At 38.5% G+C, this 23,789-nt stretch overlaps 1 protein-coding gene across 1 annotated transcript in view; it reads left to right on the top strand.

Annotated features, from left to right (window-relative positions):
- Positions 1 to 23,789, top strand: part of SPTLC2 (serine palmitoyltransferase long chain base subunit 2) — a 99,474-nt gene that overhangs the window by 57,215 nt on the left and 18,470 nt on the right. The gene's annotated exons all lie outside the window — the stretch shown is intronic.

Below are 23,789 nucleotides of genomic sequence, written 5' to 3'. Positions count from 1 at the left end.
AAAATCAGTTATACTCTCATAAAGGATCTCACATTCTCAGCCTGAGCTCTCCACTTTTCAGTTAAATGACACTGGTGAGATTGACTTTGTTTGCGCTGGGAAACAAGAAAGAAATGCTGTGCCTGGTTATGACTGATTTGATGCTCTTTACTTTCATCAGAATTTTACCTTAACATCCTTATCTCTAGTGAGAGATTTTTGGAAATAGATTTTGGAAGTGTTGATCATTTTTAGTTTCATGAATTGATTCCTGGAGAAGAAACATTTCATTCATGTTGTGAACATGGCATGGAGCCTTGTGAGTAGCTTTCTCTTAACACAGTCATGGTGTTATCTTCTCTCCTTCCTGTACGGTCTTATTGGAAATAGTGTGCTTTGATCTGAGATACAGCTGTCTCTCTATCTGTCTAGATAGCACTTATTTAGTGACTTCACTGAGGTGCATCAACCTTAGTGATTCAGCACACAGTTTTAGGCGACTGAAAAATGAATGGCTAACAGCTTTCAAAGTTAACTTGAGATCATTTATTTGCCCTACCCCAGAGCATGGCTCTGTGTGGTGCATGACCTCTGGCTAAATAACTTACCTGTACTGAATAATGAAATCTGGGTGGTAAGAAAAGGAACTATGGTAATTAGATACTAGGCTTTGGGTTAGCACTCATTTTCCTAAGCTTCGTGGCAGGAAACAACAGCCATCTTATTATGCTCACATTCTGTGAGTCAGGAATTCAGTCAGGGCACAGCAGGGGTGGCTTGTCTTTTTGCTCCACAGTATCTGGGGCTTGAGCTTGGAAGACCCACGCTGCTGGGTTAGACTCAGATGGCTTGGGGCTGGGATCATGTGGAGGCTTCTTCACTCACATGTCACCTGGGCTGGAATGACTTCAAGGATAGGCTCTGCTGAGGCTGTGGACCACAACACCTTCATGTGTCCTTTCCACATGGCATGCGCTCCTCATAGCATGATGACTGGGGTGTTTAGAGATAGTGCTTCAGAGAGCAGGTGTTCCAAAGAACCTGCTGAAACCCCGTGGCCATTTCTGATTATTGTTGGTAACAAGCAGGTCACTAAGGCCAGACCAGATTACAGGACATGGGACATCAGACTGTACCTCAAAGGGCAGGTGGGTCAAAGAATTTATGACCATTTTTTAAACTTGCCACTACCAGCTTTTAAATAATACATATTTTAAATTACTTCCTAAAACTTTGAATTAGTGTGGTAAACTTCTGTTGGCTACGTTGTTTCTCTGCCAAAACACAGAATAATAAAAATCTAACCAAAGGTAGATGTAAATATCATTTCTCATAAAGCCTGCTACCTGATCTTAATTAATTTGGCCTCATTTATTTTAGATTAGAGTGCATTAAGGTAATGCTTATTTGTATGGCACCACTGAATGCATCTTTTTATTGTCTTTGTAGGGAAAAAATGTGTGAACCACACCAGAGCCCTTTCACTATGTCTTAAGGTGGTCTTTAAAAAGAGGCAGCTGCAATTAATTACCTGTGTGATTTTTATAATAGAATTTGCCTGCTGTAAGAGAAAGTTAATTTCTTATGTTCAGGACATGGCATTTCATTAATTTCACAAACACTGAGTATCTCACCACATGTCAGACTCTGAATCAGAATCCACGGGAAACGGGCATTTAAACAGATCATGTAAGTGAAGTATATACTTGAGGAGCACTGGGGACGCAGGGGTAGTGGGTTGTTTTAGTCCCAGAGATTAGTGTAGCGTAGAAAAACCGTAGCTTTATTAATCATTCCCCACGCAGTGTGTGTGAGGAAGTGGTGAGTACTTTGGGGAGAAGGTAAGCTGGGAAGGTGGGCAATCAGGAGTTCTGGGGATCCAGTTTGCAATTTTAAATAGGGTGGTCATTGAAAAGGTGACATTTTAGCAAAGACTTGTAGAGGTGAGGATTTAGCCCTGAGAGTCCAGGGATAGAAGTCCCTCAGGTGGAAGGACTGTCTCCTGTGCTTTGATGCCTTTACTCTGTGTTCAGGAGTAGCGAGGAGGCCACTGTGGCCAGAGTGTAGAAGTAAGTGAAGGCCGAGCATGAGGGTGAGTACGTGCAGGGGGACAGGTGGGGGGGGGGGGCAGGCAGTCTTACCCTGTAGGAGGTTTAGGTTGACACAAAAACTGACACATTTTTGGTTACTAGGATGAAATGTAGTAAAGTGTTAGAATAAAACTGTTACAGAAAGATGGAGACTACCAGAAATGAACTTTTAGTCAGTAGGCAATATTATTGGGCAGAAACTTCCAGAGTCTGTTGGTCAGTTTGTGTAGATAGGCTTAGGGAATTCATTGTATGTGTGAAAATATGAGTTATGCCAAAGCTATAAATGTATGAAAGTTGACCAATCCTTTAGTAAAATTTTTCCAAGTATATGTCATCTCTCCTATCAGATTATAAGTTCTTGGAGGGCAGACATTCATTCATGTGTTGCTCCTCCTTTGCATCTTAAATACAGTATTCCCTCACTTATCGCAGGTATTACACTCTAGACCCCCCCTGCGATAGGTGAAAATCCGCGAAGTAGGAACCTTACATTTATTTTAGTATTTATATATTTGAAGGCTTTATAAACCCTTTCCACACACTTATAAACCATTTCCAGCCCCTTATTAACCTTTCCCACTCCCTTATTAACCTTTTCCACACTTTTATAAACACTACTTATGTTCTTAAACATATTCTACACTCTTAAACCTACGTAACTTTAACAACATATGTATACAATACCGCAAAATCCCGCGATATAGCAAAAAATTCATGATAAATAATTAAATATAATATTTTTAAAAATCCCGCGATACAGTGAGGCCGTGATAAGCGAACCGCGATATAGAGAGCGACTACTTTAGTGCCTATTTCAAGACCTTAGAGTCAGTAATTGTTTGACTTAATTTTCAAAACTATTACTTCTCTTCCCCAAGTAGAAACGTGAGAACAGGGAGTTTTGGCCATCTTGTTCACTCTATTCCTTCTGTTTAGAGATGTGTTTGGCACATAATAGGCATGCAGTAAATGCTTGGTGAATGGTTTAAATGAATAATCTTTTGGTGCCTTGAAGAGCGGCAATATAAGACTTAGTGACTTATGATTTAGTCTATTATTATATTCTTAAACTCTGGGAGGAACTCTGTACACCTAAAGAGGATAAGATCAACCTTTCAGGATTATTCTTGAATTGAAGCCTCGTGTATACTGACCAGTGTGACTTATGAAAAATATATACAATAGACTTATGATTAACAGCTTGTTTTTTTAATATATAAATTCATTATTTGATTTGATGCTGCTACTGATTATCTCTTAGTGGGAAAATCTTCATACTTTTATGATACAGTTGGTTTGGCCTTTACTGTCTTAGCCAGGTTGTCATATAACCAGAAGCAACCTTTTGTAAGCTAGCCTTGAGAGCCAGGGAAGCATTTGTTCCATACTAGCTGGAAGGTTCTGTATCTCCTTGATGATGTAGGTATGGAAACTAATCCTTGGAAGGACATTGAGAATCAGATTAGGATAGAGCAGCTAAACTTACTTTCTTATAAATATGTCTTACAGATAAGTATAAAGCAGGTTAGACTTGAACTTAATTATAAATACTTAAGTTGATTTTAGGGTTGTCTATGCCAAGCAAAGATATGACCTGTGTCATATTGTAGAACTTATGGCACTGTATGTTCTTCACACAGTGGCTACTGTTCTCTGTCTATGGGCTTAGTATATTTTTCTTTTTCCCCCAAAACCAGAATTAGTGGATCTGAAATAGTTGTTTCATAATGATAATGTTATGAGATATGAAATATTGTACAACTCTCCCATTTAAAATGAAATCAAAACTAAAACCTGACTTGAGTTCTTAGTAGTTAAAAAAGAGAGAAAGCAGTTAGTCTTGACACTTGGAAAACTTTCTTTTGTTTAACACAAATGTACTGAAATAATATAATCTGTTTTTAATTAGTTTCTAGTGCTTGGGATCAGTTATAGCTAAAGTATAGAAAGTTAAGCTATGGCTATAAACCAGACGTAAATATCAAAAACCTTGACAATGTAAAAGTAGCCACAAGAAGGCCAGAGGTGTCAAAAGTGGGAAGGAATGTGAGGGACATGCAAGTGTGTCACTTTCTGTTATCATACTTGGTGGAGAGTCAGATACTATATTAAATGTATAAATAATACATTTTGAACTTAAGAAATAAAGTTATGTAAACAGCCACCAGAAGACTTAAAAAATACTAATATTACAAAAATTGGTTGTGATTAGTGGAGGCAATGTGAAAAGTAATAGCAGTACAAATGCACCTGAACACCAACTAGGGCTGATGGACCAAGAACAGAGGTGGACGTGTGTTGTGCAACATTGTGTTGCTACCTCCCAGGAAAGCCAGGAACAGACTCTGGAGCCACTTGCTGGGGCTGGGAATGGAGGTAGCTGGTTGAAGTGCGGAAACTTCTGTTTTTTAGTTAATACTCTTTACTATTAGAATTTTGTTTTTCCATGTGGATATGTTACTTTTGTGATTAAAACTTTTTATTGTTAGGTTCCAGAATTCATTAATAACATATGGAAATAAATCCTGCTTTAACCAGGATTGATGTAAGGCTTAAACATACACACAGATAATATGTAGTTGATTATTTTAAAAGTTTCCTTTTTGTGGAAAGACATCCTATTCTTTAGGGATTGGAGTGTAGAGACTTCAGAAAAGCTGCAGCGTACAAGGAACGTTGCGATCTGTTCCCTGCTATTTTGTAAATTTTCCTTTCTCCTTCCTCCCAACCTTTTCCTCATTTTCCTCTCCAGTTCCTGTCCTTTTCCCAAAGATGAGAGGGACATGAGACTAGGAACCAAAGTAAGTTAACAATGGGTGGGGGTTATACTTGTAGCTTGAGTGGACATACTAAGTTAGAACAGGTTGGTGGGTAGAAAAAAAACAAAACAGGAAATTCTGACAAATTCATCTAGACATTTGAAATTCTAGCTTTTACTTCACACATCATTAATCCACAGTCCATTAATGGAAATGTAGCTGTAATATCTATTTATGAGTCAAGGCAATTGTCTGACCAAAGCAGCTAAAATTGTGCTTGTGTTTTAGATCTGGCTAAAGATACAGTTAATAAAATAGGTAGAACCCAGCTTAGTGTTTAACATTTAATAGCCTTTCAATAAATTGCTGAATGAATGAATGCACCCATGATCCAGATACTAGAAAATGAGTGGATTCTTGTAGAGTTGAATCTTAAGCCACAGTGGCCAAATCATGGAACTAAATGAACTACATAAGAACCATTTACTCGGTAAATTTTTAAATGATGAAACGTAACTTTCTATATAGAAAACTGTGCTTTCAGTACTTCTTAGTTTTGAAAGGAACTGGGCCCACTGAGGCCCTGTCAGTTTAGGAGAAAAAAATACCTCAGCAGATTGAGGTGTAGTTAAAATTAGGGTTGGATCGTTTGAATCAATTCCTTTAATAGACTTGTTAAGGAGGTGTTAAATGATCACCTTGAGGAGCCCAGGAACTGTCAAAAACAAATTTAGGAGAACTGAAAAACTTAAATAAAAAAAAAGAAACCTTCCAGGATTCCCATGCTGGAGGGTCAGAACTGTTAAAGAAAACAGTCTTTTTTGGGTTGGTGGTCACAAAGAGAATTTCCTGCTTCTCCACGGGGGTGGGGTGGGGTGGGGGGCTGCCAGCCGCTTGTTATGCGTGGCAGGCAGAATTTTCCTTTAGTTGAGCCTGGGTACCCCTCTAAAACCCTGTGCTCTCTGAGCCCAGGAATGTTTGGGTTTCTCTTCTTCCTTTATTTATCTGTTTTACATAATTTGTTCATTTTACTATTAGAAATTCATCTAAATAAAAAAATCGTTTTGTAACGAACACAGTATTATTCTTAGCCACAGCACAGATTAGCAGTGCCTCTGACCCTGAGGGTCAGATAAGACCCCTCCTATCTTGTAATTTTTTTCCTACCTAGAACACCATTAAAGAAAATACTCGATGACACAGTAATCAAACATGTACCGAACAAATCATCTGCACTCTGTCCTGTGATGGGTATGCAGTTAAGTGCTGCAGAGTTGAACAATACATGATTCTTGCCTACTCTAGTGGTAGGGGCGGGATTCCGGGGAAGGACTGATCTCAAAGCCACAGATAAAGTCTTTCTTTGTTCAGCTTCCCCTCTTCTCAGTTTCCATCTTCCTTCACCCTGAAAACCCCCTCACTTACCCCCGGCCCGAAAACCTTAAATTTTCTTAAAGCCAGCTAATTATTTGAAGCAAACTCAGATCTTAATGCTGTTATGTTCCTTATCAGTCTTTTTATCTATGTGGATTTTTTTCTATAGATGATATGTACTAAATTACTAGCAATCAAAAAAAAAAGGAAGACTTTTTCTTTTGTAAAGTGGCCTCTTCATTATCTAGCTTATAGGACTTTTTAGCCACTGGCTTAAGCCTTCTGATATTAGCAAGCAATATGACCACTTTACAGATGAAGAAATTTGAGTTTACAAATGGGACAGGTTTTCTTTATATCTTGTCTCTGAATAGAATGTACTTTCCTGAATTCCATCTGTTTCTACTTCTGAAGTTGCGTTAATGATATTTAACATTTTATTAAAATAGACTATTTCATAACCAATTTCTAATTTTCTGGTTTTTGGTCTTCTTATTTTCCAAAAGACAGCACAGTTGAGTTGTGAGTAATCAGTGCTTTGGTAGCATGGTCTATTTCTTCTTGTACTCCCATCTCTTTCTTCCAAATCCAAATGCTAATAAAAGTTTCTTGCCACAAGAGTGGTCTCTTCTTTTGTGTCTTGTTTCAGTTTGTTTGAAGCTGGCTATTAAGATGCCCACAGGAAGCAGGCTGAATGCTAACCTTTGAATAAATGTAGACTTGTTCATTTAGTAAAATATTGTTTTTAATACAAAACATAAGTAAGGAGTTTGAGTATGTTCCTCTGGGACAGGAAGGAGCCCTGAACTAGATGTTTCTCCTTTAAGAAATGTGGTAAGATAAATAAAGAAACTAAACTCTTGCCCTGGACGATGTGGCTCAGTGGACTGAGTGCTAGTCTGCAAACCAAAAGGTAGCTTAGCTGGTCGCTGGTTTGATTCCCAGTCAGGGCACATACCTGGGATGCAGGCCACATCCCCAGTTAAGGGTATTTAAGAGGCAACCAGTCGCACAATAGATGTTTCTCTCTTTCTCCCTCTCTTTCCCTCTCTCTAAAAACAAATAAATAAAACCTTTAAAAAACAAAATAAAACTAAGAATGATCATTGTTAATATATTTTTTAAGAGTGTGAGTCAGAGTATTTTCTGTAAGATTGAAGTGGGGTGAATTTTCATAGTTTTTATCCATAACAAAAATTTTTTAAAAAATATTTTAAATAAATAAAATAAATTTTCCCATAATTTGTTGTGTTCACTTACTCTTTAGCTGAAACATGTGATCATTACTTCAGCTGTTCTTATCACTTCTAATTTGTGAACGTAATAGCCCAGATGCTGTTTTGTTTGTTGAAAAATTACTGTCTAAACCTTAATGTGGTTGGAATTGCATTTTGCCCCCAGAATTACTTTGGGTAACTTGGTCTGGGAGACTTGATCCTAGCTTTTCATCTACTTCATTGCTGTTTACTGCTGTAAGAGCACTTAATATGTATAAACAAGTGACAAGCTAGATGGACTCTGTTCCCAATTACGAACCAGGTATTCTGATGGCTTCCCAGATTTGAGAGCTTTCTGAAGAGGAATTTTTTAAGTGGTCACCTATGGTTTTTCTAATTATCTAAATATTTGTATCTTCCTGCCATCTACTTTGCAGTGAAGTCAGGTTCAGAAGGACCTCATTAAGGCGTCTTCTTTTAAGCCCCTGTTTCAAACTGTGTCCATGGACCATTTACGTCAGAGGTACTTTTAGTACGGTGGTTCCTAACATTGCTCACACACAGGAAAGCTTAAAATTTAGTAATAATGCTGATGTCAGGGCCCCTCTGCAGACCCAGTGAGTATCTGGGGGTAAGACCCTGGCAAGGGAGTTATTTAAAAGCACCCCAGATGATTTTACTGCTATAGGGCTTGTCCACTTTACCAGACCACTGAGTCTTGGTGGAGAAGGCCTTAGTAAATGCGTTTTAAAGTAAACCTTAGTTAATAATCAAACTAACTTTTTTCTTTTAAGATTTTGTTTATTTATTTTCAGCGATGGGGAGGGAGGGAGGAAGAGCGGGAGAGAAACATAGATCAGCTGCCTCTTGCACATCCCCAACTGGGGACCTGGCCGGCAACCCAGACACGTACCCTGACTGGAATCAAACCAGCAACCTTTTGGTTCTCAGACCAGTGTTCAATCCACTGACCCACACCAGCCAGGGCTCAAACTGACTTTTCAGAGATTTAAGAGTTGTCTTGTTTTTCTGAGCTTGCTTACATCAAAGAGAACCAAAAGCAACTACTGATTGGTGGTAATTGGGGAAAGGAAAGGAAATCTGAAGGCAAGATGTATGATCTCTTTTTGAAAAGAGAAATAAGAGAAATGTGTTCTAGAACCGGACTTTGGTGGTAAAGCTAAGTTGCCAATTTTTATTGTTTTTGGAAATCTAAATGCCCTGATATACTTCCTTCTAGAGCTGATGATTCTTGCTGAAGAAATCCTTGGCATATGCAAGAAGTTCAGAACCAATTAGGGGAGGGAGAAGAGAGAACTAAGGATTCGGAGACCTATAGTCAGGCTTCTAAAGGCTGATTGGAATTACTTCTGTTTTACTTTTTTTTTTATAGACTATTAGTTATCCAGATTCTCAAATTTTCTAGTACATAACCTACAAATGGGCTTGCCCAGTATAAACTTAAATTTTTTTTCAATACTAATTTTGTGAAACTATTGCTTTGTCTTTTCCCTGTAAAACTATTAGTTGAATTCCAAGCCTAGCCTTTATTGCCGATTTGTTAATAACCTTCACGTGAAAGTGAATGTTTGCCCATAGTACACATATTTCCTCATCCCTTTTGTTGGGTCTAAAAGCGCCTTGTGATATGTTCCAGCCCAGAAGGAGAGTAGTAGGATAATCTTTGGACAAATTAAGACTTTCTGTCCTGGCTGAGAGCTGGCACCCTTTAAAACTCAGGTCCTTAATTTTTCAAAGGTACTTGGCCATCTTCCTTTTGTTTAGGAACCTGTTTCTGGCTGTGCATTAGCAACCATTCTTTTAAACTCTTGATTATATTGAATCAACAACTTTAAGACTTGGCCCCTGCTGCTTTCGCACATCCTGTGGCTGTCCTCAGGAAATCCTAGTTTTTGGCGTTGAAACTAATTAAAGGATTAAGCTACTACCGAGGAGGTTGCTTGTGAGGGGAATTTACTGTGCAGTGCTTTGGTGTTAACAAAGGCTGCTCTAGTTGCAGATGAGAGAATCGCAATAGTAATATGGGAGAGTAGATTAAAGCCCTTGGATGCATTCTTGTATGGAGGTAAAAACCAAGGAAAGCTTTAAAACAGTATCCCTAGGGTAGGGAGAGGAGTCTGCCTTCATGTTCATTAGCTCAACAATTGCCCGAGCTGAGCACTTTCATGTTTGTTCCCAGCATAGCAAAATAGGAGCTGTCTCTAAGAGATGGTAAATCTAGCTCCTACTCATTTTGCTTTAGTGTTAGAAAGGGACTGATCTCTTGCTGCCTACAAGTCCCTTATAAATAACGCTTTTACAATACTCTTCACTGAAGCACAAAAACTTCTAGTGCCGTTTAGCTGGTACTTCAGGGGACCAGGTTATTAAAATCAGTCTACTCTGCCTCTTGACTCATAGTTCATCTCTTTGTTTTAGGTAACATTTTGAGATAAGGTACTTAATCCTTCTTTTCCCTTTCTCTGAGATGTGAAAAACCTGAACAGATAAGCCCAAATCCCAAAATAGTGTGGTTTTGAAAATAGTTTCACTGCTGTTTTCTCTTTAGACCATGCTCCACTCTTCTCCTGCACTTCCTTCTCCAGCCTCATCTGGTACTTCAAGGTATTTTTAGATAGTGATCTTAATTTCAGTCTACATTTCTGCAGGTGTTCAGGTAGAACTTAAAGAACACGGACGTCCATGTTGATTTGTGTGTTTACCGGCATTTTTGCCCATTTTTCTTTTCCCTTCCCAGTAGGCCATGAGAGTTCACTCTTTATGATACATCCTATCTGGACACTTTCGACATGTGTATAATTTATTGATCTAGAAAGTACTGTGATGAGAACTGAGAGTAGTGTCTACTGCCTTCTCCCCCTACTTGAGAGTTGTTCAAAGGAAGGGACTATTGATGATTAAGAAAGAAGAGTGAGAGACTGCTTCTTTAACAAAGAAAATTTGATGGCTTAGTTAAGAATTCATCCTGGTTCTGCCCACCCCACACACTCAAGTATCATCTAAATTGAAAAAAAATATCGTGGACTAGAAGTTTCTTCATGGTTTAACCTTGTTAGTTATCAACATATTTCTGTCGGCATGAAAATCAACTTCAGTACCTATATACTCATAAGAGTCATAAGATGAACAAATATTATCAGGATTTTTAAAAGTACCAAATGTTTGCCAGTGCTTATAGAAAGGTTTTTTCTATTTCCCATTAACAGATTTTTATCTTTACTTCTTATTCAGTGTTTAATTGAGCACACTCTGCTCATAGAGGAATGTACAGAAGTCATGGCTACACAGTTTTTTGTTCTAAGATACTTGTCACTGTATGTGATTTTGAATGACATGTGCCATTTAACGTTTGCTAAAACTACTCCATCGACGACAGGGTGCTTTCTTCCCTGAAGACCCAGAGTGCCTGGGGAGTTCACGTAAGCGTGAAATTCCAAAACGCTGGGTATGTAAGACATTTTGGACAAAGGAGAAAAGAGGGGGGTGGTTGGGGGTCCTTAGATTTCAGAAGTGAGAATGGGCGATTTACAGGTAATTGAGAAGAGCCCCACACTAGGCAGGCAGTTTGTGCTCAGCCACTCAGAAGCGATGTGGCACCTGGGGTATCTAGCCAGCAGCCAGCAGGCCCCAGTCCTGAGCCCGTTGTTTACCATACTTAATTCAAATCAGGCTAAGGTGAACACCTTAAGATTCTCGTACTGAAGCAGGTTTTCTGTCTGAATCGAATCTCTTTCTTAATAAACATCTTAAATCAGTACCTCAGAAAGGCAGCTTAAGGGTGGCAAAACTTTGGTTTCCGCCCTGACCAACATGGCTCGGTGGGTTGGGCATCATCCTGCAAAGTGAAAGATTGCGGTTGGATTCCTGGTCAGGGCACGTGCCTGGGTGTGGGCCATGTCCCTGGTTCGGGGTGTGCAAGAGGGAACTGATCATGTTTCTCTCACACATTGGTGGTTCTCTCACACATTGGTGTTTCTCTACCTCTCTTACTTCCTCCCTTGTCCTCTCTCTCTAAAAATAAATAAATTCTAAAAAAAAAAAACAAAAAAAACCACTTTGGTCTCCTTCAGTCCCGCCTTAGAAATATTAAATAAGTTTCACATTCCCGAAGCTAAGCTGGCAGATTGCTCCCAATTTCATTGATCCTGTCATTTAGTCCTGAGCATAAGTCAGTTCAGATAAATTGTTTAATCTTATTTCAGTAGGCAGTGATGCAGGGAGGCCTCCCAAAGTAAGGGCTGTACTGTGTAAGCAAGTAGTCAGGTATATAATAAGAGGTATGTCTATGAAAACAAAAGAAAACATGTTCATGATCTGAGCAAATTATAAACCAGTTCCTAAGGCTGTCAGTGGAGAAGAATTCTAGGTGTAAGGCTCAAAGCTTTTACTGGAATGCAGGCAGGCAGTGACAATCCCATTGATTCTCCTGGTCTGCAGTTTGAATGTCTCTGATGATGTCATTAGGTAGCTCAGGTAAACGGTGGCTTTCACAGCATCAGTCACTGAGATTATTTAAGCATAAGCATGACAATTTCTCTGAAGTTTATGTCATGTCATCTAGCTGCTGTTTGTAATTGTAAGACTCAGAAAAAAGAATTTTAGTTCTCAATAATTCCAAGTCAGCCTTGGCTGGGTGGCTGAACTGGTTGGAGCATCATCCCTTGATCCCTGGTCAGGGCACATAGAAGAGACAACTGTTCTCTCTCTCTCCCTCTCATTAATAAACATATTTTCCAATGAGGATTAAGAAAGAAAGAAAGAGAGAGAGAGAGAGAGAGAGAGAAAAGGAGGGAAGGAGGGAAGGAAGGAAGGAAGGAAAGAAAACCACTAACTGAACTAGAATTTGGTATCCATAACTGTATTATAGTTTCTGTTGAAACACAATTTCTTCTCCTAAAATCGCTCATTTTATCAAAGATAGCCAAATTTACTATGTAAGTCTAGTTTCAATAAATCTGGCTTGATTATTTGCATAAATAGAACAACAACAATTGGTCATAAAAGTTGTATTAATCCTTTGAGTGCCAATGTCGCTCATTTTTTCGATGGTTATAAATATAAATAATAATGAAATAATTCGTATTTTGTTTTGTTCTCTGTTTTTGTACCTCAGGTTTTATATTGATATAACTTTTTCTAATGATCCGAATTTTGAATTTTTACGCCTATTCAAATACTGACATATTAATTCAGTTATAATTTTTACTTACAATTTAAACAGTCCTTTTAATTTCATTTATCTTTGCAATAATCGTCAAAACTCTATGCAGAGTGCATGATAAGGAAGCTTTTGCTAATGGACATTTTCATTGTTTCACGGTATAGCGTTAGCATTTTGTTTATAAACTTTTTCACTGTTGATATCTATTGATATATGTCTAGTGTGAATGTCATTTGTGTTCATTTTTTTGTACGTTAGGAAGTGTTTTTCTTTTCCAAAAATTTATGCAATATTTGGCATACTTCTTGCTTGTTATCCATGTTGCTGTGTGTTTTTTCAAGTTATAATCATAGTTTTTATATTATGCCCTATATTATACTTCAAAAGCCATATTGAAGGAAAGAATTTATTTTTTCTAAAATAATTGTTATAATAAAATAATTTTAACGCAATAATTTTTTTGCAAAATTGCGCCACAGAACACTGCTTACAAAAGAAGAATGTATTACTATATGTTGTGAAATTTTCAGCAAATTATTATGAATAGTAATCTTTTTATAGATATTTTTTATAAACTCTGGATTTCTCAGCAAAATAGCCTGGCATTTCTCACATGAATTTTAGCAATTACACATGACACTCAAAGGGTTAAATCTGCTTTTCTGGAATTTTGTAAGGGATCTACAGATTGAACTCTCATGCCTGCAAAACTATAGATTTGGGTGAATTCCTCAGGTTCTCAAGGTCCCTCAAAATGTCTGGAAGTTCTTCCTTTTCTATCTCCCAGGAAAGTGATCTTAGCTTCTTGCCTGGAAATATTGCTATGTACCAGGTAAGCGTAAGCAAGGCACCAAGCTATTTTTCTAAGGGGCTATATTAGCTTCCAAAGTCAATCTTAATTCCTTAAACATTTCAAACATGATATTCCAGTCAAAGCCTTTATAATAATACCAGTTTGCAACTGTGCCTTATTATAAAAGGAACAGATTATTATTGAATTCATGCAAACAACCATACTGCCATGAAAATAATAATATTCATTAAAGAGTTTCCAAAGGATCAGGTAGAGAGAAAGATATTTCAATACTGCTTACAAAAGTATAATTTACCAAATTGCTTTGAGAAAACAAGTTTCCTTGTATCTGGGAAAACAGAAGAATTTTTTAAAAATTAGCAGTATTTCAAGTAAAAAGTTATAAAAATTAAAATCATCCTTAGTTTATTCAGTTTCATACAATTCTTGTTTAGTCTGATCATTTGCCAACATTTATTTTATTTATTACTAGCAGACTTTGAAAAATAAGCTTCCAATTTTGACAAATTTCTGATCAGTTATTAAATCCTTTAAAACCTGTTCAAATATGCCAATTCTCATAAAGTTATATCTCAATAACCTTTTAATAGTTTTCATCTTGTTGGGAAATCTGATTTTTCCCTCCTGCATTAAAAATTTTTTTTTTAATTTTGTTAATCTAATTAGCATTTGTAAGAACCAAAATGCTAAACGGCAGATTCAAAAGTCTTTAAGACTAGTTATATAACTGTATATATATGTTTTTCTTTTTAAGTGCTGGGCAATTGTATGTCCAATGTCCTGAATTTCTTTTCTTCTTTATCCCCCCCCCCCCCCAATATCTACAGACATTTAATGGTGAATAAGAAGGGGTCTGAGTGGACTTTGATTTGTGTTCTAATCTTTCCTTCCATCTTATTAAGGATGTCTTCTTCTCTTTTTTTTTAAGATTTTGTTTATTTTTGGAGAGAGGGGAAGGGAGGGAGAAAGAGAGGAGAGAAACATCAATATGTGGTTGCCTCTTGTGCGCCCACAACTGGGCACCTGACCTGCAACCCACACTTGTGCCCTGACTGGGAATTGAACTGGGAGCCCTTTGGTTTGCAGGCTGGCACTCAATCCACTGAACCACACCCACCAAGGCAAGGATGTCTTAATGGTTAATTAGTATACCAGTATGAGAGCTCTCTAAAAATGTTCAATTTAGAAGTTTTTCCAATTCAAGGTGTCTTATAATCTGGCCAGTGATGATAGGATTTTAGTAGCAAATCACTCCAGTAAGCCTTTCTGGCCTACAGAAGGAAGTAAGACTCCCATAAAGAATGCAAAGAATGGAGTCCTCATACATCCAACAGATTATTCCCAGAAACAGCCTAAGAAAGATGGGTTGCCCTGTCTTTCATCAGCTGTTCCAAAACTCAGGAAATCACATGCTTTCTCCCCTTGGGAATGGAATAAGGTTTTAAGATTCTCTAAGCTTGAATCCACAGCCTAATCGGCTACCTGCCAGAATCATATGTAGCATCCATCTGGTGAAGGGAATAGACCATCTCTGGAAAAAATGGGATCAATAGGAAACAAGAGACTGAGGCCCCCTTTTTTTTAAGTTGACTTTATTGGGGTGACATACAGGTTTTAGGTATATGGTTCTATAATACATCATTTATAATACATCATCTGAGGCCTAGATGTCACCCCTAGGGGTTAATGCTTAAGGGGGTGGTCATGCAAGGGCCCACATGGGAATCTCAAAAGGCCAGTCTTTGGTAGACCCTTGTTCTTCCTCCAAGGGGGTCTACCACATGACTGGCTACATGCCAGGGTAGGAAAGGTCAGGAGAGAGTCTGAACCACATGACCAGTGATATGAAAGGTCAGGGGATCTAAATTGCAAGACCAGCGATATGCTAGGGGAGGAAAGGTTACCCTGGGGGCAAGGTCACTTTTGCCCATTGCTAGGCACCCGGGGGCTTTCCGCCCTAGTGACTGACCTTCTGTACTTGGCCCGTTGTCCTGCTCTGCTCTTGCCTAAGTGCCTACCACACCAATATGGGATTTTTAATACCACATTTAAATGTATTCATCTATTCATTCATACTTATTTTGTTTATAAAACCAGTACATACTCATTTTCAAAAACCCAGATGTTACAGATTCACATCACAGAAAGTAAACAGTTTGCTGTGATCTCACTAACCAATGTTAATTGTTTGGTGTATAGTCTATAGATTTCTCCTTTTGCATGCACTTATATACAAATAATTTTTATTAGTACTTTTTTTAATAGCTTATAAATACCACTTGATTAGAAGAGTTTGATAGATGGTTATGGGAGGGAAGGAAATGAGGATATTTATTGCCTTTTCAGCAGTTATTGGGGACAGTGTCATAATAGGGTTGTTACAGAAATCATTTCATAATTTTGGCAAGAACAAAAATAGATGAGTTCTATTAGAACATCTCCTCTGGCCCTGGTGTTTAATAGTGCTCAAGAATAGCGAAAGAGAGGGAAATCACATTGCAAGAGGGCCCTCAGCTTGTAAATTCTCCGTAAATGGGGTGCTAACAATGCCTAAATAAGTGATAAATATCTAAGTTGACACTTGTCATTATGGTAAATGAAGTGTCCCATGTTGTTTCTGCATTTTATCAGCATACGTCCATTTTGTAGCACTCCATATAAGGCTGATGTGTTACCATGTTAATTCTCTCTGAAGTATTACTTTAGAAAACAAAATAAGGCATTCTGTTACTGTTTCTTTTTACACCCCCACCCCTTTTTTTAAGATCCATTGAGTGTTGGAGCTAACCAGTCCCCCTCCCCCCCCAAGCTTTAACCCAATGAGAATTGCCCTCACAGAACACAGGTACTCTTGGGCAGGAGCGGTTCAGCCCATCTTGAGCATTGATGGTGTGCTCCATGCTTTCTTCTCTTCTGTTGTTTATTTTATGTTCTGACACACAGTTTTAACATGTGTTTAAGTAATAGAGCTATCACACAAATAAGGAATGGATTATGCCAGGTGTTCAAGTGACCATTTTATGATTTCTGGAGGTTTTTTCAAAGAAGGACATGACTAGGAATGATTATCAAGAAGCAGGATTACACTCTGGCTGGTGTGGCTCAGTTGGTTGAAGTGTTGTCCCATTGATTCTCGGTCAGGGCACATACCCTGATTGCAGGTTTGATTCTTGATTGGGATGCAGGTGAGACAGCAACCAATCTACATTTCTCTGTCATCTTGATGTTTCTCTCTGTTGCTCTACCTTCTTCTCTCTAAAGGCAATGAAAAAAATGTCCTCGTGAGGATAAAAAAATAAAAGAAACATGGTTGCTTAGTTAAGGCCTTTGATGTTGTATAAAGCATCATAGATGTCACTGCAGCCTGGGCATATTAACCAGTAATTCTAAGAATAGTAGTTAGAAGAAATACTGGCCTTGCCAGAAGTGTTTCTGAGATCGCGATGTTCTGATTCCATGTGCCCACATGCACTGGCCCAAAGAAGTGCACAAGCAGGAATTTTCAGTATAGAAAGAAAAAGAGTCCAGTATTGAATTGGCCAATCCATAGACAGGGAACTAATGCTTTAAGACCTAATTCCCTGATGGCGTGTAGGTAACAGATTATGTAGGGCAAAATTATAAGACACTGGGTTAGGGTGCTTCAGGGTTGTGCTATTTGCTGATTGGTTGGCGGTGAGGTAATGGTAGTAAATCATTTCTTTAGATCTTGAGGACAGCTCTGAGGTCTTTTCCCGTGTGCCTCTGTCAGGTGCCACATAGCCAGGGGGTCATTCCACTTAGGAGTGAGAAGCTGAAATATCACTTAGATCAAGATGTTATCTTTAGCCTGCCATGGTCCCAATGTGTGACTTTTAGTCAGGTCCAGGCTACTATCTTCTGCCTAGGGTTTTGTTGATTCTCAGAGGAAAGGCTAGGTCCCTGAGGGGTATGTATATAGAAAGAGGGATGTTATTTCTAGAGCTAGGATTTAAAACAAAATATCATCAAAGTCCTAAAGACCCTTGGTTTCAGAGGCATGCCATGGCTATGTGGGATCCAAGAGGAGAAGCAGCCTCCTCTGTTCCTTTCTGAAAGTACATCTTCATAGGGATTATACTTGGACACATTTCCATACAGACCCCACACCCCCTTAAAAGGGGTTATGTGTATCTCTCAATCATACAGTCTGCATACATAGAATCTCTGCATTTCTAAGCTCAAAGCAGTAATTTAAATGAAAACAGGCCACAAGGCATTGCTTGGGAAGGCTTCTTTTTGACGGATGAATTCTGCTTTTGGTTTGTTCTTCTGTATGTTTAAAATGATTGCAAACACACATTCTTAGTACTGTTATATTTTTGCTGCTTCAGTTTTGCATGTTACACATATTTTCGGTGCTATGAACAGATTGTGACACATTCGTAATCATAAACCATCTCTGCCGCTAAAAATATCTCTCAGTCGCTTCCCCCTCAGTGGAACTAGGGTATATGGACTTATGCCAAAATTAAATGTTAGCACTAAAATAAATCTGTGTTTAAAATAATAAAAATTAAATTAAAATGAACAGTTTTCTTAATCACCTAAGCATCATCACTGCTGTACTTCACATTTCCTTGATCTGCACAGTGTATTGAGAATGTGGTATTAAACTTATTTTATTATCAGATAAGAGCTGTGTCCATTACATTTTTATATTTTTGGTGGTTTTTTTAAGGCATATTTTATTATTTGATATCTGTTCTTTAAATCATCTTAACATCTCCTGTATTTGGTTTGGCTTTTTATTAGTTTCAGTTATATTGAGTCAGAAAAAAACGTCCCTCTGTCCTTCTAAGTTATTCTGGCTGGTCTGAGGATTAAATTGAGAAACTAACAGGAAAAAATCAATTTTAATTACATATATACTTATAGGGAATCCATATAAACATGACAGATTCCAAAGGAAGTCAGGTAAAATTAGTCAGATATGCTGTTTTGAGCTAAGTAGAAAGGGGTAAGGGTTTGGGACTTCAAAGGGAAGGAAGCCAATTCATAGGAAGATGAAAAGAGCAAATGTTTAGTAAACAGTGTTTGCTGGGCCATACAGGAAACAATGGGACACGGAGAGGAATTTTAACAAACAGCCTTTTGCTGGGTTACTCCCTGTCTACCACATCTAGTTTATACTATACAGTTGACGGTTGAACAACGTGGTGATTAGGGACAACACCCCATGCAGTCAAAAATTCACATATAACTTTTGACTTCCCCAAAGCTTTCCTGATAGCATACTGTTGACTGGAAGGGTTACAATAACAAAAAACAGTCATTAACATATTTTGTATGTCATGTATTATATACTGTATATCTACAATAAAGTCAGCTAGAAAAAAGAAAATGTTATTAAGAAAATCATGAGGAAGAGAAAATACATTTAAAGCACTGTATGTATTTATTGAAAAAGATCCGCATACAAGTGGACTCACACAGTTCATACCTGCATTGTTCACGAGTCAACTGTAGCTCTCTATGGTGATAGCTCACTTTCTGGAGCAGGTCCTCTATCTAAATCCTTTTAGACTCTAGGGCTTCTGGTCAAGATGGAGGTGTAGGTAAACACAGCTCACCTCCTCACACCACCACTTCAAAATTACAACTTAACTATAGACCAACCATCACCCAGAACAATCAGAAATCAAGTTAACTGGATATCTGACAACTACGGAACTAAAGAAACCACATCCATCCAGGCTGGTAGGAGGGGTTGAGACGTGCAATGGGCTGGTCCCCGCATGTGGTGGGTAAAATTTCGGGAGGAATATCTGAAGCGAGGAATTCCGGACTCACACCAGGACCCCAGCCCAGGGTTCCCATAACTGCTGGCTGAAAAAAACAGCAGGGATGAGTTGGTGAAAGGAACTGCTGGAGTCCCAAGCAGTGCCTTTAAAAAGCCGCACAGGGGCTTGCTCAGACTCACTCCCTCTGAGCTCCAGCACTGGTGAAAAGCACCAACACATATGGGGAGGAACTGAAGTGTCTGGCATCAGAGTGAGAGCTGAGGGACAGCTTCCCCCAGACAGAAAGGTGGGCAGTGGCCATTGATCCTTTTCTGAGCCCTCCCCCAACAGAGCCACAGAGCTAGCAAGTGGGGGCAATATCTGAGACTCCATCAACTAGTCTCACACACGTTTGCTCTGCCCTGGGAAATCCCTGAGGCTCAAGTTTTTATCAGTGGATTCTCCAGATGAATGGCTCAGGCTTCATAGCTTCCTAAATCCTCTCAAGCAAGCAACAACCGGCCTCAGCAAGCCCCCGAACCCCATACTTCTGGCTGAGCGGCTCCAGGCTTGGCACTAGCAGCAGCCAGCTTTGTATCAGTTTGGCTTCACCTGGAAACCTCCAAGTTCAGCACAAGTAACAGCTTTTCAGATTGCTTTATAGCTCATGCAGGGTGGTCCCTGCCAGAACATAGGTGGGGGCTGACCCTGGCCTGCACCACCTGGGAAACCCAGAGCCTGTGCACCCAGTGAAAACCAGAGGCTGCGCACCCAGTGGACAGCTACAGACCATATCAGAACACTGCCACCCTGCCCCTGCACAGCTTATCCTCCAGGGAGGGCTGAGGTTGGTGCTTGGTACTCACAGCCAGCCCTTGCAGCTGACAGGCCTGGGTAAATTCCTCCCATTGACTTGTCAACAGCAATCAAGGCTCAGCTACAAGAGAAGGGTGTACTCAACCTACTTGGAGCGTGCACCTCAAGTACCCAGCTTGGGTTATAGGGGAAGCTGTGCCACTGGACCCTACAGGACACCTACTACATTGGGCCACACTACTGAGACGGAGTCATAGCAGCTCTACCTATTACATAGAAACAAACACGGGGGGAGCGGGGGCTGCCAAAATGAGACAAAGAGGCATGGCCCAAATGAAAGAACAGATAAAAACTCCAGAAAAAGAACTAAACAAAATGGTGATGAGTAATATATCAGAGGCAGAGTTCAAAACACTAGTTATAAGGATGCTCAAGAAATGTAGTGAATATTTCAACAGCATAATATAGACCCAGGCAGAAATGAAAGATACACTAATTGAAATAAAGAACGATTATCAGGGAATCAACTGTAGAATGAAAAAAGCCAAAAATCAAAGCAATGATTTAGAACATAAGGAAACAAAAGTACAACCAATCAGAACAAGACAAAAAAAGGATCCAAAAATCGAGAATAGCATAAGGAGCATCTGGGACAATTTCAAGTATACCAACATTTGCATCTTAGGGCTGCCAAAAGGAGAAGAGAAAGAGCAAGAAGTTGGAAATCTATTTGAAAAATAGTGAAAAAAAACTCCCCTAATTTGGTGAAGCAAATAGACATTCAAGTCCAGGAAGCACAGAGAGTCCCAAACAAGATGGATGCAAAGAGGCCCACTCCAAAACACATCATAATTAAAATGCCAAAGGTTAAAGATAAGGAGAGAATCTTAAAAGCAGCAGCTACCCACAGGGGCGTTCCCACAAGACTGTGAGCTGATTTCTCAAAAGGTATGTTGCAGGCTAGAAGAGATTGGTAAGAATAATTCAAAATAATGTAAAAGCAGGTACCTACAGCCAAGATTGCTCTGCCCAGCACAGCTATAATTTAGAATTGAAGGGCAGAAAAAGAGCTTCCCAGACAAGAAAAAACTTAACGGAGTTCATCATCACCAAACCATTATTATATGAAGTGTTAAAGGGACTTATTTTAAAAAAGGTCAAAACTATGAACAATAAAATGGCAATAAACACATACCTGTCAACAACTGAATCTAAAAGCCAAACTAAACAAATAAGAACAGAGACAGAATCATGGATGTGGAGAGCATTTTGTTGGTTGTCAGATGGGGAGTTTGGAGGAATGGGTGAAGAGGTAGGGGGATTAAGAAGTACAAATAGGTAGTTAAAGAATAGCGATGGGGGTGTACAGTACAGCACAGGAAATGGAGTAGCTAAAGAACTTTTACACATGACCTGTGGATATGAACAAAGGAGTAGGGATTGCCTAGGGAGTGGGGGCGCTGGGTGAGGGGGAGCAACAGCAGAAAATATTGGGACTACTGTAACAGCATAATCAATAAAATATCACTTAAAAGAAAAAAGTAAATAGGCACATGGAACTAAATAAATAAGTAAATACTTTTGGACACTAGAGGGAAGGTCAACGGTTCTTCATGAATCTTTTGTTTCCTAAAAATAATCAGCCTTAAATAATCCTTATGCCAAAGAGACACATCTTGGGGTGGCAGATTTTCCCCATCACAGCCACGATAAAAATTTCATTCATTCAGCAGTCATTTTTTTAACTAGTTACCATGTGCCAGCCATGGAAAATATCTTCAAAATATCTTCAAAAAGTTCTTAAGGCATAGCATTTGATTTTTTGAATTCTCGAAATAACATTTCCTTAGTGTTTCTTAATTAATACCTCTTCACCTTTTCTGGGTTTAATTTTATTTTCTCCTCTCTTGGTGTCTGATTAGGCCTTAGAGTTAGAAAAGTTAGTTGCATGCTTTTTCTGTTTTTGCTTACAGTCTTTAATATCTCCTTAGAAGGCAAAGTATATGTATTCATCTATTCCTGTTTTTTTCCAGTTTGAAGATAGAGGATAATACTTTAAATAAAATAATAAAAATAACATATAAAGTGAGTTTTTTAAACTCCATGTGTCAGGCATTCCATTAAGCACTTTTCATGCATTATCTCATTTCATTTTTAAAACAACCTTATGAAGTAGGTGTGATCATTATCATCATTACCCTTTTGCCAGTGAGGAAGCTGGATCCAGAAAAGTTAAGTGTCCTGGCCAAAGCTATACTGCTGATAGATGACTTCAGAAGCATGTATACCACTGAAGAACCAAACTAAAGTTATGAGTGAAATTTAGGAAGATAGTGGAATTATTATTTCTCAGACCTGCTTTTACTGCTTTGATGTATTACATCCAAATGGCTTCAGGTTTTTCACCTATTCCAGATCATTAGGTGAGGGATTCACTTTAGCCCAGGTAGAGACATGATTCTTTCTCTGTCGCCATAAGGAGTGGTTTTCAAAAAAAGGGTGTCTGCCTGCCATCTTGAATACTCAAATTTGCAAAGGTAATCTGCCCCACCTGAATGATAATTAGTGGATGATATGGTAGTAGAGGTAGTTTAAATTGATGAATTAGGGGAAAGTGGTTAAAACTTGCTTTGGAAATTGGTAATACAGTAGAAGGTAGAATATATGAGGCATATTTATAAATGGTAAATTACAGAGTTAGAGAATGATTATAGAATAGTAATGTCAGCTGAGTCCTACGTCAGGTCAATTAAAAGTGTGCTAAGCCCCAAATGGTGTGGTTCAGTAGGTTGGGCCTCATCCCGCAAACCAAAAGGTCACTGATCCCATTTCTGGTGGGACTGCATGCAAGAGGCAGCCGATCGAGGTTTCTCTCTCAAATCGATGTTTCTCTCCCTCTTTCTCCCTCCCTTACCTTCTCTCAAAGAATAAATAAATAAAATCTTTTTTAAAAAGTGTGTGCTAAAAAATTTAAAAATGAAGAACTAGAAACAGTAGGAGAGTAAGAGTTTTTATTTGATCTTTGAAAGCTAAGGCTAAGCCAAAGGTTCAAGTTTGTACTGTGTGGAAGATGATATGAATGGCGTAATTTTAAGGGAAAAATACACAAATAGAGGGGAATAATAATGGGACATTTATTGTGTTCACTATCTAATGAGCACAGTTTTAAGTGCTTCTTATTAAATTCTCAGAAAAAAACATTATACATATTTCTCCCTCTTTTACAGAGTGAAGCAACTGAGAGGTTAAGTTGCTTACCCAAGGCCATGATTTGAACCTGGTGTCTAGTGCCAGAGTGTTTTTTTGTGTGTGAGATATTTATTAATTGCCTTAATGTAATGAATATAAGCAGTTCTGCTGTGGAATTTAAATTGCTTTGAACACATAAGAGGGTTTTCATTTTCTCAGGATATTTCAGCTTGAATGTCTGCTGGTGTTCTTGGGGGAGGTGCTAGGTCGTGGAAACACAGTATTTGCCCTCAGAGTTTACAGTTTGTTTTGAGGGCACAAGACTACATGTGAAAGGCATAAGGACAGAAACAAAATGATAAACAAGAGCAAATTAATGAAGTACAAAGTAAAAGCATGTCTTACAATGTGCCAGGAATTTTTCCATAACCTATCTTTTTTTACTTCTGTCCTTCATCTTTCACAGCACTCGTGGTTCTTTTGGAGTGTCTAAAGATTAGAAATACATAAACGTTAATAGAAAATTTTTTTTAAAAGAAAATGAAAAAACAAATTACTTGTATTTATTGATTTGTGTAATTTTCATCTAAACTGCAGGAAAATTGTCCATAGAAATTTTATTAGT

This window comes from Furipterus horrens, unplaced genomic scaffold (genome assembly GCF_987537825.1).
Source record: "Furipterus horrens unplaced genomic scaffold, mFurHor1.1.pri manual_scaffold_3, whole genome shotgun sequence".
Classification (NCBI taxonomy): Eukaryota; Metazoa; Chordata; class Mammalia; order Chiroptera; family Furipteridae; genus Furipterus; species Furipterus horrens.
The sequence above is the reverse complement of the archived record's forward strand: the minus strand, read 5'-3'. Positions and strand labels throughout refer to the sequence as shown.